This window comes from Lithobates pipiens, unplaced genomic scaffold, assembly GCF_037356315.1.
Source record: "Lithobates pipiens isolate NorthernLeopardFrog02 unplaced genomic scaffold, aLitPip1_a1.2 Scaffold_185, whole genome shotgun sequence".
Classification (NCBI taxonomy): Eukaryota; Metazoa; Chordata; class Amphibia; order Anura; family Ranidae; genus Lithobates; species Lithobates pipiens.
The window spans coordinates 434979-450602 of NW_027507761.1; positions in this window are offsets into that span (position 1 = coordinate 434979).

Genomic DNA, 15624 nt, shown 5'->3' on the forward strand with positions numbered 1-15624 from the left:
GACTTGGCCGGTGGGGGGGGGGGGGGCAGGGAGGCCTCGTTAGAACGATACCGCGGCAGACAGCCGTGACACCCGCCGGCCGTTTCTGTGCGCATTACCGGAATGTGCAGATGGCTGAGATTGGGGGAGAGGGGGAGGGGCACATTTTCTTAGAGGGGGGATCCCCGCAATTTCTGGGTTATGGGGGGTATCACTGTTGCTATGGAGATAAAGGGTCTCACTGTGTAATTGGGGTCTCCCTGTTGCTATGGAGATAAAGGGTCTCACTTAGGGTTGCCACCTGTCCGGGATTCACCTGGAAAAGTTCGGGTTTGGATTCATGTGTTTGGGTTTCAGACCGCCTGCAACCCGGACACATTATTCAGACCAGACTATGGCTTCCCAGCAGGGTTGCTGGCTGCAGTTGTGTAAGCCAAGAGTGTCTGTTATACTCTCTTTTTCATATTGCCCAAAGCCAACACTAACAATTAGCCCTCCCCCCACCCAGACAGGAAAGGAGAGAGGGCTTGATCTGCTCCTCTTCCTCCAAACCCTGTCTGTCTACACTTCAATCCCTGGTGCTGTGCCTCACAAAAGGAAATTGGGGGCCAGAAATTCGAAGTCCAGCAGCCTCAGATACATCTGGATGAGAGGTGCTGACTGCCAAGGGGTGAGTGAGCTCACCATCCATCCCTGTCTGTGACTGAAGTCTCTCCCCTTCTCTCTCCTGCCTCTGAGTGAGTACACCAAGGTAAATCAGGGTTCTCAGAGCACCCCTTACATCAGATTTCCCCTTTACATCAGAGTTCCGAGAGCATCCCTTATGTCAGAGTCCCCAGAGTTCTCCCTTATATCAGAGTCTGCAGAGTCCCCTCTTACAGTGAAAGAGAACTCTGCAAGTTCAGATGTAAAAGGGGAACTCTGTGGACTCTGATGTAAAGAGGGACTCTTGTTATTAACTTCATATGATTAGAAATGTTATTTAATTGCAAAATATATGAATAGTTTACACAATAAACTAAAACTTTTCTGTGTGCCGCTAAATTGTTCGGGTTTGACTTGAAGAAAAGGTGGCGACCCTACCCCCCCTCCTCCTGTGTAATTGGGGTCTCCCTGTTACTATGGAGATAAAGGGTCTCACTGTGTAATTGGGGTCTCCACAGGGGGCCGTACAAGCCCAGAGGACCCCCTCCACCAACAAATCTGTCCAGGGGATTGGCAGGAAAGCTGCAGGTATCGGCAACGGAGAAGAGGAGTCTGCAGAGCCAATCCAACAGGTAGGCCGTGTGATAATGATCAGTCCCCCAAGGAGCTTACAATCTAATCTCCCTAACCCCCATTTATACACATACTGCATTATTAGAGGGGGGAGGGGATACCTATTTTCATAGTCTGTATTATTAGAGGGGGGAGGGGATGCGGTTCCTCTGCCCCGGACTCTCCCCTATGAAGTCACCAATCGCCCCCTGACAGATCTACCCCTACAGAGACAGAGACGCCCCTCCCAGTGGGAGTGTCTGGGGTGTATTATAGAATTGATCGCTGTAGATGGTGAATGATTCTAATCAACCACAGGCCCCACCCCTCTTCTCTCTCCTCCAATAGACATCTCACACCCCAGTGACATCACATGGAAGGGCACCGCCTTCAATGGTATTACATGACTCCTCCCACCACCACGTGACTACTCCCACCCTCCCCTGACTTCTCCCACCCCCCACTGACTCCTCCCCATCCACTCACTCCTCCCACCCTCCCCTGACTCCTCCCACCATCCACTGACTCCTCCCGCCATCCACTCACTCCTCCCACCCTCCTGTGACTCCTCCCACCATCACGTGGCTCCTCCCACCACCCACGGACTCCTCCCGCCCTCATGTGACTCCTCCCACCATCCTGTGACTCCACCCACCATCGTGTGACTCCTCCCACCATCCCGTGACTCCTCCCACCATCGTGCGACTGCTCCCACCATCCAGTGGCTCCTCCCACCATTGTGCGACTCCCCCTCATCATCCCGTGGCTCCTCCCACCATCGTGTGACTGCTGTGACTCCTCCCGCCCCCCCTGACTCCTCCCACCATCCAGTGACTCCTCCCCTCATCATCCATCAGCTCCTCCCACCATCCCGTGACCCCTCCCCTCATCATCCAGTGGCTCCTCCCACCATCCAGTGGCTCCTCCCACCATCCCGTGACTCCTCCCACCATCCTGTGACTCCTCCCCCTCATCATCCTGTGGCTCCTCCCACCATCGTGTGACTCCCCCCACCATCTCTTGTCTCCTCCCACTGTGTTACTCCTCCCACCATCCACTGACTTCTCCCACCATCCGTGGCTCCTCCCACCATCCCGCGACTCCTCCCACCATCAATTAACGCCTCCCCTCATCATCCAGTGGCTCCTCCCACCATCCCATGACCCCTCCCCTCATCATCCAGTGGCTCCTCCCACCATTGTGTGACTCCTCCCACCATCCCATGATTCCTCCCCTCATCATCCTCTGTCTCCTCCCACCATCGTGTGACTCCCCCCACCATCTCTTGTCTCCTCCCACTGTGTTACTCCTCCCATCATAAAGTGACTCCTCCCACCACCCAGTGACTCCTCCCACCATCTACGGACTCCTCCCACCATCCGTGGCCCCCTCCCACCATCCAGTGACTATCGCGGGACTCCTCCTACCATTGTGTGACTCCTCCCACCCTCCTGTGACTCCTCCCGCCATCCAGTGAATCCTCCCACTGTGTGACTCCTCCCACCATCCAGTGGCTCCTCCCACCATTGTGCGACTCCCCCTCATCATTCCGTGGCTCCTCCCACCATCGTGTGACTGCTGTGACTCCTCCCGCCCCCTGACTCCTCCCACCATCCAGTGACTCCTCCCCTCATCATCCATCAGCTCCTCCCACCATCCCGTGACCCCTCCCCTCATCATCCAGTGGCTCCTCCCACCATCCAGTGGCTCCTCCCACCATCATGTGACTCCTCCCACCATCCCGTGACTCCTCCCACCATCCCGTGACTCCTCCCCTCATCATCCTGTGGCTCCTCCCACCATTGTGTGACTCCCCCCCACCATCTCTTGTCTCCTCCCACTGTGTTACTCCTCCCACCATCCACTGACTTCTCCCACCATCCGTGGCTCCTCCCACAATCGTGTGACTCCTCCCCCATCCCGTGACTCCTCCCACCATCCATTAACTCCTCCCCTCATCATCCAGTGGCTCCTCCCACCATCATGTGACTCCTCCCACCTCCCCGTGGCTCCACCCACCATCGTGTGACTCCTCCCACCATCCCATGACTCCTCCCCTCATCATCCTCTGGCTCCTCCCACCATCGTGTGACTCCCCCACCATCTCTTGTCTCCTCCCACTGTGTTACTCCTCCCATCATAAAGTGACTCCTCCCACCACCCAGTGACTCCTCCCACCATCCACTGACTCCTCCCACCATCCGTGGCCCCTCCCACCATCCAGTGACTATCGCGGGACTCCTCCTACCATTGTGTGACTCCTCCCACCCTCCTGTGACTCCTCCCGCCATCCAGTGACTCCTCCCACCATCTCCTGTCTCCTCCCACTGTGTGACTCCTCCCACTATCCCGTGACTCCTCCCACCATCGTGCAACTCCTCCCACCATCCAGTGACTCCTCTCACCATTGTGTGACTGCTGTGACTCCTCCCGTTACCCCGTGACTCCTCCCACCATCGCGTGACTCCTCCCACCATCCAGTGACTCCTCCCCTCATCATCCAGTGGCTCCTCCCACCACACAGTGGCTCCTCCCACCATCCTGTGGCTCCTCCCACCATCCCGTGGCTCCTCCCACACCCGAAAGTCACCCCACCATCCCGTGGCTCCTCCCACCATCAAGTGACTCCACCCACCATCTCCTGTCTCCTCCCTCCATCGCGTGACTCCCCCGCCATAGTGTGACTCCTCCCCTCATCATCCTGTGGCTCCTCCCACCATCGTGTGGCTCCTCCCACCATTCCGTGACTCCTCCCACCATCCCCTGACTCCTCCCCTCATCATCCAGTGGCTCCTCCCACTATCATGTGACTACTCCCACCATCCCGTGACTCCTCCCACCATCCCGTGACTCCTCCCACCATCACTGACTCCACCCAGCATCTCCTGTCTCCACCCTCTATCGCGTGACTCCTCCCTACATCCCGTGGCTCCTCCCACCACCGTGTTACTCCTCCCTCCATCGCCTGTTGGCTCCTCCCACCATCATGTGCCTCCACCCACCATCGTGTGACTCCTCCCACCATCCATTGACTCCTCCCACCATCCCGTGACTCCTCCCCTCATCATCCAATGGTTCCTCCCACCATCGTGTGACTCCTCCCACCATCGCGTGGCTCCTCCCGCCATCACGTGACTCCTCTCACCATCCCGTGGCTCCTCCCACCATCCAGTGGCTCCTCCCACCATCGTGTGACTCCTCCCTCCATCGGCCCGTTGGCTCCTCCCACCATTGTGTGACTCCACCCACCATCCACTGACTCCTCCCACCCTCCTATGACTCCTCCCACCATCTCCTGTCTCCTCCCACTGTGTGACTCCTGCCACCACCGCGTGTCTCCTCCCACATCCCGTGACCCCTTCCCTCATCATCCAGCGGCTCCACCCACCATCCAGTGGCTCCTCCCACCATTCCGTGACTCCTCCCCTCATCATCCAGTGGCTACTCCCACCATCCCATGACTCCACCCACCATCTCCTGTCTCCACCCTCTATCGCGTGACTCCCCCCGCCGCCATGTTGTGACTCCTCCCACCATCGTGTGACTCCTCCCCCGTAGCCCCGTTGGCTCCTCCCACCATTGTGTGGCTCCACTCACCATCGTGTGACTCCTCCCACCATCCCGTGACTCCTCCCACCATCTCATGACTCCTCCCCTCATCATCCTGTGGCTCCTCCCACCATCGTGTGGCTCCACCCACCATAATGTGACTCCTCCCACCATCCCGTGGCTCCTCCCACCATCCCGTGACTCCTCCCACCATCCGTGGCTCCTCCCACCATCGTGTGACCCCTCCCACCATCCAGTGACTATCGTGAGACTCCTCCCACCATTGTGTGACTCCTCCCACCCTCCTGGACTCCTCCCGCCATCCAGTGACTCCTCCCACCATCTCCTGTCTCCTCCCACCATCGTGTGACCCCTCCCACCATCCAGTGACTATCGCGGGACTCCTCCCACCATCACGTGGACCCTCCCACCATCCACTGACTCCTCCCACCATCGCATGACTCCTCCCACCATCCGGTGACTCCTCCCACCATCCAGTGGCTCCTCCCACCACCCCGTAACTCACCCCAACATTCCGTGGCTCCTCCCACCATCTCTGACTCCACCCTCTATCGTGTGACTCCCCCCGCCGCCATGGTGTGACTCCTCCCACCACCCCGTGGCTCCTCCCACCATTGCGTGGCTCCTCCCACATTATGTGGCTCCACCCACCATCGTGTGACTCCTCCCACCATCCCGTGTCTCCTCCCACCATCCCATGACTCCTCCCCTCATCATCCTGTGGCTCCTCCCACCATTGCGTGACTCCTCCCACTATCCCATGACTCCTCCCTCATCATCCAGTGGCCCCTCCCACCATCACGCGACTCCTCCCACCATCTCGTGACTCCTCCCCTCATCACACAGTGGCTCCTCCCACCATTATGTGACTCCTCCCATCATCCCGTGACTCCTCCCCTCATCATCCCGTGTCTCCTCCCACCATCCCGTGGCTCTTCCCACCATCGCCCGTTGGCTCCTCCCACCATTGTGTGGCTTCACCCACCATTCCGTGGCTCCTCCCACCATCCAGTGACTATCGCGGGACTCCTCCCACCATCCCATGACTCCTCCCCTCAACATCCTGTGGCCCCTCCCACCATTGTGTGGCTCCACCCACCATCGTGTAACTCCTCCCACCATCCCGCGACTCCTCCCACCATGCAGTGACTCCTCCCACCATCCCGTGACTCCTCCCACCATCCCGTAGCTCCTCCCACCATCCCGTAACTCACCCTAACATTCCGTGGCTCCTCCCACCATCTCTGACTCCACCCTCTATCGTGTGACTCCCCCCGCCGCCATGGTGTGACTCCTCCCACTACCCCGTGGCTCCTCCCACCATTGTGTGACTCCTCCCTCCATCGTCCCATTGACTCCTCCCACTATCCCATGACTCCTCCCCTCATCATCCAGTGGCTCCTCCCACCATCACGTGACTCTTCCCCTCATCATCCAGTGGCTCCTCCCACCATTATGTGACTCCTCCCACCATCCCGCGACTCCTCCCATCATTCCGTGACTCTTCCCCTCATCATCCAGTGGCTCCTCCCACCATTATGTGACTCCTCCCACCATTATGTGACTCCTCCCATCATTCCGTGACTCCTCCCCTCATCATCCTGTGACTCCTCCCACCATCCCGCGACTCCTCCCACCCTGGTACGACTCCCCTGTATTACTATACATATAATATTACCGTCACTCTGCCCCTTGTGGTTGGATCTGGTATGTCACTATGGTCCTGCAATTCTCTGACACATTTTAAAGTGACCAATAAGAAAGGGGGGTGGAGCCTAGAAAGAAAATCCCACCAGTAATAGTAGAGAACACACAGTCCCCATCATGTCCCTTCACTGCATAGAGATTATTATTCCGCCTCATTATATCCACAATGTATTCTCCACAAGTCCCTCCGTCTGTAGTCCGATGGAGGAATATACCCCCCTCACTTGCCCCTGAGGTGGGCTATTCAATATGTGTAAGGAGGCTTGTGATTGGTTGTGTGTCGGCATCAAACTGTACAAGGCCTCACGTCTCCTCCAATAGATGAAGCCGTCACCAGATTGTGTCACTCCGAGCCGTAGGCCTCAATATTCCATAATAAGGGAAAGTCCCCACATGAAACGTCATTTATTGTAAACATGAACATTTATTCCCTATCATGGCGTCTGACACAACGCCGGCACATCATCTGCAAGCACCTTCCCTTCCCCCTCTCTCTCCTCCGAGGCACCTCAGAGTCGGTGTCCCTTATTATGTCCCCAATATTCACTTTCCATCACCGAGTATATTCAAGGTGCCCCCATTAGTGTATTGGTCTCTCACAATGCCCCTTTCTATAGCTCTGCCCAGCCAGGGCACTCTCCCCGAGGGCACGCTCCCCGAGGGCACTCTCTCTGAGGGCGCACTCCCCGAGGGCACACTCCCCGAGGGCACTCTCCCCGAGGGAACCCCCCCCGAGGGCACTCTCCCCGAGGGCACTCTCCCCGAGGGAACACTCCCCGAGGGAACGCTCCCCGAGGGCACTCTCCCCGAGGGCACACTCCCCGAGGGCACCCTCCCCGAGGGCACGCTCCCCGAGGGCACGCTCCCCGAGGGCACTCTCCCCGAGGGCGCACTCCCCGAGGGCGCACTCCCCGAGGGAACCCCCCCCGAGGGCACTCTCCCCGAGGGAACACTCCCCGAGGGCGCTCTCCCCGAGGGCACACTCCCCGAGGGAACCCCCCCCGAGGGCACTCTCCCCGAGGGAACACTCCCCGAGGGCACTCTCCCCGAGGGCACACTCACACCCAGGTTTACTACTACTCACTGTGGCCTGAAAGGCCTTCTTCTTCATCATCCTCCTCACTTCAGCATAGCTCTGGAGTATTTAGTTCTCATGCCATAACTTAGATGACCCCCCCCATCCTGACACTTATATAGGCACCAACTCCACCTATTACATCACTAGAGGAAGGTTTTCTCTAAAAAGGGACCTAACACCCAATTACCACTTTCCCTTTACTATGCTATATTGGGAACAGAGCCATCTAGTGGCAAGCAAGCTAACTACATCTGCTAATTTATGGACTATAGAGTATGGGACTATGGGGTGTGTAGAGTACATAATGCAATGAATGCATAGGACTCAGCTGCACTGCTCATTCCAAACAAGTGATAGCGATGGGGGGGGGGGAGAGGTCTAGGGGCCCACGGTGCTGATATCAGATCACGGTGCAGGTGTCAGTGCTCTATATCACAGTGCTGGTGCTGGTGATCATCTCCTGCACCCTCTTCTTTGCCTACCCTCACCTTCCCTCACCTCCATTGTCTCAAGAGTCGTGAATTTTCAAAATTTCACATATAAAAAAAAGAATGCTTGTAGTTGTTGATCCCAGATTCACCTCATACATGTATTATGTCAGTGGCCATGTGGCCATGTGGTGGGACTATGTGTGCACAGCTAGTAATTATTTTGTGGCTGCAAATTTGACCTGTAGGTTTGTAAAGTTCACCATCCCTGTGATGTGCTGACTTCCTCCTGGGGCTGCTTATTATGAGGGGCTCCCACAATCCCTGTGCTATGCTGACTTCCTCCTGGGGCTGCTTATTATGAGGGGCTCCCACCATCCCTGTGCTATGCTGACTTCCTCCTGGGGCTGCTTACGGTGCAGGTGTCAGTGCTGTATATCACTGTGCTGATGTCAGTGCTCTCTATCACGGTGCTGGTGTCAGATCACTTTATCACGGTGCTGATGTCAGATCACTCTATCACGGTGCTGGTGTCAGATCACTTTATCACGGTGCTGGTGTCAGATCACTCTATCACGGTGCTGGTGTCAGATCACTCTATCACGGTGCAGGTGTCATTGCTGTATGTCACGCTGCTGATGTCAGTGCTCTCTATCACAGTGCTGGTGTCAGATCACTCTATCACGGTGCAGGTGTCAGTGCTTTATGTCACGCTGCTGATGTCAGTGCTCTCTAGAGGTCGACCAAAAAAAAAAAAGGGGCTAACTTGCGTTTGAAAGACCTCTGCGCAAATACCGCGTCACATAAAATATTGCAACAACCGCTATTTTATTCCCTAGGGTCTCTGCTAAAAAATATATATAATTTTTGGGGCTTCTGGGTGATTTTCTAGCAGAAAATACAGGATTTTTACTTGTAAGCAACAAGTATCAGAAAAGATTTAGTCTTTGGTTAAACTGAGAACTTCTACACAGGGAGTTCAGCCCATTGAAGAAGAAACTTTGTATCTCTTTGATCTTTTCTTGACAGCCCAGAGAGGAGGAAAGTCCTTCACTGATGTCTTCAGGCAACTTACATTGACTTCTATTACAGAAGTCTTCTGCAAGTCATAATAAACGAACGTAACGATAATTCGCACGAAACAGAACGGAATTCCGGACACGAAATACGAAGTACGAATTAATTTTATTACGAATCAAAACGGAACAGAACGAAACGAATTTATTGACGGCGCCCATGTCTAGGAAGACTGCTGGTGGTAAAGAGCCTGGCAAACAGCAGACATTTGCACGTCGCCGGTTGTTCCAGGATTTACCTCCTAGAACCAGCAGCACAATTCATAGCAAAAGTGGCGCTACCACCTCTGCCACTGCTGCTGGTAGCATGCTGCCCATTGGTACCTTTTATGGAAGAGGGCAGGTCAAAGGGGTCCCCAGCAGTGGCGGCCCATCCATAGGGGAGGCGCTTTTAAATGTCCTTTAGTGCACTGTGTCCTGGCGCCGGGCGCAGTGCAATATGGGAAGCGCCACGTCTGTGCAATCACGAGACTGCAGATGCGGCGCTTCATTTGCCCCCCCCAAAAATGGCTCTGTGGCGCAGTCGATCGCGGCGCAGCTTCCGGCGCAGTGTCCTGGCCGGGCGGCGAGTGCATAGACTTTCAGTTATAATGGGCGGTGCTTCTGTCGTCACTCCAGGAAGTGGAGAGGAGCGGGTAAGCCATGCTTTTCATTGTTCGGTGGCAGAACCCCCCCTCTTAACAGCAGTGTCATCACTTATCACTGGTCGGCGGCAGGACACCCCCCCCCCCCCTCCGCTTGTCATCTCCCACATATTTGGAGGTATTTCACATGGTTTTTATTCGGAGGTCGGCGGCACCGGCTCATCCACCCCCCCCCCCCCCCCACCGAACACACACGCAGAATGCTATGTGCGACTTAAAAGGATACAGAATGCAGATACAGTATATATATATATATATATTAAATACACTGCAGCTAACTGAATCGCCTGCCTGCTCAATCTAAATGAAATGATTCTCTCTCAGTCAGCACCAGCAACACACTGCACAGGGCCGACGTGCAGGCGGCCTTATATAATGTGGGCGTGGACTTAAACCCCTGAGCCATAATTGGCCAAAGGCCCCCAACTAGGGTTGCCACCTTTTCTTCAAGCCAAACCCGAACACTTTTGAAGCACAGGGCATTTTTTTTTACTTTTTGCAGTAAAAACGATAGGATTATAAAAGACCTGGGACACATTTGGGTGCCCCAAGGGGAGTAGTAATGTAGCGCACAGAGTGCCAGTGGGTGTGGCCAAATCACTCTTGCTGACATGATGACCCCACCCTTCAGTGATGCCAAATCTGCCCCCCCAAACAGCTGCCCGCAGCGGAAATAGATTTGTGTATGACTATCTCGGTTACTTGGGGAGCCCCAGCCTGGTCTGAAAAATGTGTTTGGGTTTCAGGTGAACTGAAACCTGGACACATGATTCAAAACCCGAACTGTCCGGGTGAATCCTGGACAGGTGGCAACCCTACCCCCTACCTTGAGTTATGGCTCTCTTTGCTGACGGCGCTGTGATTGGCCAAAGCATGCGGGTCATAGTGCATGCTTGGCCAATCACCAGACAGCAATGCACTGCGATGTTGCAGTGCATTCTGGGGCGTGACGCACCGCTCGAATCTGCAATCACGAGACTGCAGATGCGGCGCTTCATTTGCCCCCCAAAAATGGCTCTGTGGCGCAGTCGATCGCGGCGCAGCTTCCGGCGCAGTGTCCTGATTCAGTGTCCCGAATCTTATACACCCCATAATGATCGTATTTCGACTAACGATCGAACAGCCAATGTTGGAGTCTAACTCATGTCCGAAGATCATCCCTACTCCACATACTTCTCAAGCTTCACCCCTGCTGGCTGGCTTGGTCCCGGGCTTGACACACATGGCTGCTCTGCAAGCGTCTTCTCTGCTGGTCGGGTCCCTGACTTGATCACCGGTCTGATGTTTCCCGATTCTCCGTGTGCCCCTTTCGGTGAAAATGCTGCTCAGGTACTGGCTTCAGTTACTCAGTGTGGTCCCTTCGTGGTGACGGCTTCCCCTCTACCTCTGACCACGTCAGGTTCTCCGGCCGGCAGAACCGGCACTTCTGGTTGGGCCGCAAGCCGCAATCACAACCCTGCGCTGCCCTCTTGCTTCTGAATAGGCCCCCCAGACAGCCTGGCAGCCAGATGTGCCCAGGATAGGCCCCATGTCTGGCCTAGCAGCCCGGGGGGGGGGGGGGGCGTATGACACACGTCCACCCAGACAGCCGTCCAGGTAGGGTTGCCACCTGTCCAGGATTCACCCGGACAGTTCGGGTTTGGAATCATGTGTCCAGGTTTTGGACTGTCTGAAACCCGGACACATTATTTAGATTGGACTATGGCTAGGATTACTGATTGCAGTTGTCTCAGCTGAGAGTGTCTGTTACATTCTTTCACACTGCCCAAAGCCAACACTAACAACTCCCCCCCCCCAACACATACAGATGGCAGAGGAGAGAGGGCTTCGAACTGAACCTCTTCCCCCCACCTCTCTTTGTCTGCCCCACACTCCAATCCCCGGTGCTGGGCCTCAGAAAAGGAAAGTGGCCCGAAATTTGAAGTCCAGCAGCCTCAGATCCATGTGGATGAGAGGTGTTGACTGCCAAGGGGTGAGTGAGTTCACCATCCATCCATCTGTGATTGAAGTCTCCCCCTTCTCTCTCTTGCCTCTGAGTAAGTACACTAAGGCAAATCAGGGTTCTCAGAGCACCCCTTATATGAGAGTTCCCCTTTATACCAGAGGCCACAGTGTTTCTCCTTACATCAGAATCTTCTCCATACATCAGAGTTCTCAGTGTACACCCTCAGTTATCCCAAAACATCCCTTATGTTAGTGTCCCCAGACTTCTCCCTTACATCAGAGTCTGCATAGTCCCCCCTCACAGTGAAAGGGAACTCTGCGAGTCCAGATTTAAAAGGGAACTCTGTGGACTCTGATGTAAAGGGGGACTCTTGTTATTAACGCCATATGATTAGAAATGTTATTTAGTAGCAAAATATATGTTGAAAGGCCAGTATGGTGGCCTGTATTTATGGGAGGAGCCTGGAGGAGTAATTGATCAGCCCGTTCAGCTGTGTTCCTCATCAGCCAGCACGGTGGCCGGAATTTGGGAGGAGCCCGGAGGGGTATTTAATCAGCTCATTCTGCTGTGTTCCTTGTCGGTTCCTGTGTGCAATACTAGCTACGCCACAGATCTTGGGCCGACTATTCGAGACCGTTCGATAGAAGGAGTGCAGTGTTCGTGAGTTCCGTCTTCATTGAAGTCCTGTCTTCATCCTCGTGTTACAGTCGGTTTTGCCGTTGTGAGCGTTCGTGTATTGTCTGAGGCATGACACTCGGAAACTTGTCGGTATCGTGCAACGCATCTGGTTCGGCGGTCGCGGGTAGGGCTTCGGCTCCCATTCCTCATTTCATGTTATTTCATGTCACTAAACTGTGATCTGTTGTTCTCACGAACCACTCACTGAAATATCACCTTCGTATTTTTCCGATATCGTTCACGCATCCGTTACCTCTAAACATTTGTGCTCCTTGCTTCTCGAAAGAAGTCGTGGTCATCCGTTCGTGACACCATATCGAGCATTTCATTTCACAAACCCGCTATACCGACCAAATCACTGGTCTCTACTGAAACGTCCGAATCGTCCGGTTCATTTCGAAATTCCCAATCAGATGTTCTAAATTCTAATTAACCGGCTCATTTTAATCGTTGCATTTGATTTCATTCTTCTCGAAAGAAGTCGTGGTCACTCATTCATGACACCACATCGAGCGTTTCATTTTTCAAACCTTCCGCATACCGACCAAATCACGGGTCCCTACGTCCGAATCGTTCGGATCATTTCGAAAATTCCCATACAGACGTCCTAAATTCTAAACTAACCGGAGAGTTTCAATCATTTCGATCATTTCTATCATTTCATTTCGGTCACGAGTCGCGCTCCGATTCGAATCTAGTCGCATCTCTGATGCACCGATTCGCTCCGGTGTGCCCCAGTTGTCGGCCTCATTTCAATACATGCTCCAGTGACAGAATCATTCGCAGGTTCAGCCACGGTTTTCGATTCTTGTCTTTGTCATGGCATATCATTTCGTTTCACCTATCACGCTCCGACACGAATAGTCACACCTGTGCACTAATTCGTCTCGGCGTGCCCCAGGACTGGCCTCATTTCAGTACATGCTCCAGAGACAGGGTTCACCGTTGATTCTTGAGCGCAGTCGTTGATCCCTGTCTTTGTCATGGGTATCATTTCTTTTCACCTATCACGCTCCGACACGAATAGTCACACCTATGTTCTAATTCGTCTCGGCGTGCCCCAGGACTGGCCTCATTTCAGTACATGCTCCAGAGTCCGTTTCGTGTTCAGTCGCAAAGTTACGGCATGGCGATTCGGGCCTCTGTCATGGCGGATTCACTCATTTCACTCATCTCACTGTCACCTCCTGCACCTCGGTTCAAACCCAGTTGTTTTACAAATTCGGGTTCTGGACAGGGGGCCGTGCTCATTTGGCCTCATTTCACTAATTGCCTCATTTCAGTACATGCTCCAGAGTCCGGCTCGCTGTCAGTGGCGCCTGTGACACGACCGAGCTGCGCTTCTGCCATGGCAGGTTCTCATCAAAGGCAACATTTCGTTTATTTAAACAATAAGAGAGAAAAAAAAAAAGGACAAGCGCGCTCCCACTATTTCTCTCACCTCGGCGCTAAATGGTTTAAAAGCTCAATGTAAAAAGAAAAAAAATAATAATAGACATATAAACAGGTTTACACCTGAGACAGCAGCTACTTAAATATATACATAAACATAGACAAATTGATTATTAATAATTCACACTTTACAGAGGTAAATTGATGAAAACAATAATAATCCAAGCAGCGCTTCTATCAGTTCTGTGTCATCAACACAATAACTTTTTCTATATTATAACATAACATGTGAATAACCAGAATAATTTGATCGGTAAGATTAATCAATCAGACTCCAGTAATCAGTCCAACAATTCCAGTGCTCTGAATGCAAAAGATTAAGGAAGTGAATAAGTCCAAAGCAAAGGGGGCCGCAGTGAGTGACTCCAGTGAGAAATGGTAGAAAAATAGGTGCACTTCACACTAATTCCTCCACACGGTGCTCCACACTCCCACAGGGGGTTAAACTCACCAGAAATTCCTCAAGAAAGAACCTTATCAGCACAATCACTTCAGATTATACGATCCCGTCTTCCAATGGTATAAAAGACAGCGATTCTATGTGTTGGACGTACACATTCACTTCATATTACACCTCCATACGTCAGCAACAGCAGCAGCACATGGAAAAAGATAAGTTCCACATCGAGTAGATCTTCTCAAATTTTCAATTTATTCACATTTAAAAACAGTATCTCGTTTGGCAGATGCAGTAAACATTCAGCATTCTCCACAATAAAAATCTCCAAGCATAGCTGATACTTGTGGCAGATCACACAGACAGATGGCAGACACTTGACACCACCAGCCCTATTCAGCTGTTTACATTAGCCAGGCAAATACCTGAATCACTGTGTGTACTTGTAACAGGGCTTCTATTCCTTCGTTTGAGTATGTAACAGCCTGCATAAGCATCACTTCCGGTCGCCGTACAGCCAATCCCTGACCGGTTTCGTCATTCGACTTTGTCAAAGGGGCGTGGCTTAACGGCGCGGCGTTCCGGATTTAAATATCCAATAATCCCGCCCTCTACATGGCTATCAGCGAATCAATCCACCCAGACCCTCTAACCTATCAGAAACAAGGGTGGGCGGAGACTGCATTTGCCATCAGGCTATGGATCTTCTATATAGAGAGGCACAAGAGCAATATAAACTCAGCAAATATATCTATATGCCATATTTCTTTTCATTGATGATGGAAAATCACTGAGAGACAGACTTTTATCAGAACTTAGTATAATGTCCATCATATAATTAAACCTCACTAGAATATTTTAAAATGTTCCAAAACACTAATGCACATTTACCTACGGTGACACACAACAGGAAGAAGGCAAAATGAAAACACAGGGAGCACCATAATGAAATAGTGCTGAAAAAAACCAAAAAAAACAGCCTATATTTGCGCTGCAGAATGTGATTCTTCTCTCTACTGTGGTCACCCGTAAAAGAAGTTTATATAATAAAAACAAGATTAAAAATAAAATATTACAAATAGAAAATACAATATGGAAAAAAAAAAAAAAAAAAACACAATTTAAAAAATATCAATCATACCTAATCATCGCTAATGAAACAATTCACATCTAAATCAATATTTAACCCACGAGGTGCAAGACTTTCGGTCAAATAAATCCACTGAGTTTCCTTCTTAGACAATTCCCTGACCATATTGGAACCCCTCCAATTGGGTCCAATATGGTCAATCCCCCAGAATTTTAAACCTGATGGATCCTGAGCATGATGTAATTTGAAATGGAGGGAAACATTATGGTCTTTATACCCGATACGTATGTTGTATACATGCTCGGCTATTCTAACTTTTAGTG